Here is a 1,502-nt window from a genome sequence, read left to right on the forward strand (position 1 = left end):
TATCCTGGGAAGGCTTTTTTTTTTTTTCAGAGAAGTTTTAGCTTAATAGCAAAATTGAGCAGAAAGTATAGGGTACCCATATGCATCTTCCTCCCCCACCCTCTCGCATGCATAGCCTCCCCCATTATCAACATCAGACTGGAGCAGCACTTTTGTTACAATGGAAGAACCTAGACAGATGCATCTTGGTCAGCCAAAGTCTGTACTTCGGTTTATTCTTGGTGTTGTACCTTCTGCGGGTTTGGACAAATGTGGAATGACATGTATCCATCTTATGGCATCATATAGAATAGTTTCATTACCTGAAAAATCCCTTCGTGCTTTGCCTTCCCTTCACCCAGCTCCTGCAACCACTGATCTTTTTACTGCCTCCATGGTTTTGCCTTTTGCAGAGTATTATAGAATTCGAATTGTACAGTACCCATCCTTCTCAGGTTGGCTTCTTCACTTAGTATGTATTGAAAGTTCCTCCATGTCTGTTCATGGCTTAATAGCTCCCTTCCTTCCATCGTGTGGATGGCTCCAGGCACACATTTTTGAAGAGGGAGTTAATCGAGTCTAAAGCAAGTTTCACCACTGAAGTGGTGGTTTGTACCTGCATGGTGTTAGCACAAATATACCGGGAGGGAGTCCTGCTAGTGCACAGCGGCTGAAAGGTCGCGAGTTAGTTAGTTCTTTGCATCGTGCTTCTGCCTCCGGAATACCGCTCTCAGAATAAGAATATGGAAGATTATGGCTCAGGTGTCTTTGCTGCCCACACATTTTTTTCACATGTTTGGATGTAAATGGCCCCACAGAGACTAAGTTCTGTTTAGAGAGCATAGACTGTGTTACAACAGAGTGAAGGAAGGTAGCGGCCGCACTCCTCAGGTATGTAGCAGCAGGCCTTCTACCCATGAGCCTAGCCCCAGGCCCCTTCTGTCTTGTGGCTCTGCCATGCACACAGCCTGGTCATTTCCTTCATCTCGCTAGAGTTATGTGTGCTCTTTTGAAAAAATTGTGAGCATTACGCCAAAGTCATGTGTGAGAAATAATCTGATAATAATATTCTGATGTCAGGTGGCCATCCAGTAGGGCCCTGGTGAAGCCTGGGAGATGGGCAAGTTTTAATAAAAAAAACCACAGAGACCAAAGTATGGGGTACCAGCCTATGGCGTATCAGGCTGGGTGCTGATCCTGAGTTTCTTAGGGCAAGGTGTGACTCATAACGGGGTGCCAAGATCCCATATAGGAGTTGTAATGTTGAGTTCTCGTTGCTTTATTAAGGCCTGCCTGTGGCCTCGTAGGAAGACGCTGACTGGACAGCCTGAGACCACCTCTGGGGCTCAGCCTGGCCCCTAGGTGCCTGGCGGGGTGCTCCATGGAGGGCTGTACCTCACACTCCTGGTGCCTGATATCCACTGATGCTGACTCCAGCCTTTGCTTCTCTAAGTGAACAGAGCTCAGGGTAGCTGGTTTCGTGGCCATCCTTGGATAGGTTTCAAGGGTGAAATGAGAAAGAG

General features: G+C 47.3%; 1 protein-coding gene across 1 annotated transcript in view; it reads left to right on the forward strand.

The window, feature by feature from the left end:
- EVA1C (eva-1 homolog C) overlaps positions 1–1,502 on the forward strand; it is a 109,604-nt gene that overhangs the window by 42,020 nt on the left and 66,082 nt on the right.

The sequence above is a fragment of the Tupaia chinensis genome, unplaced genomic scaffold (genome assembly GCF_000334495.1).
Source record: "Tupaia chinensis unplaced genomic scaffold, TupChi_1.0 Scaffold000392_1, whole genome shotgun sequence".
In the NCBI taxonomy this organism is placed as follows: domain Eukaryota; kingdom Metazoa; phylum Chordata; class Mammalia; order Scandentia; family Tupaiidae; genus Tupaia; species Tupaia belangeri.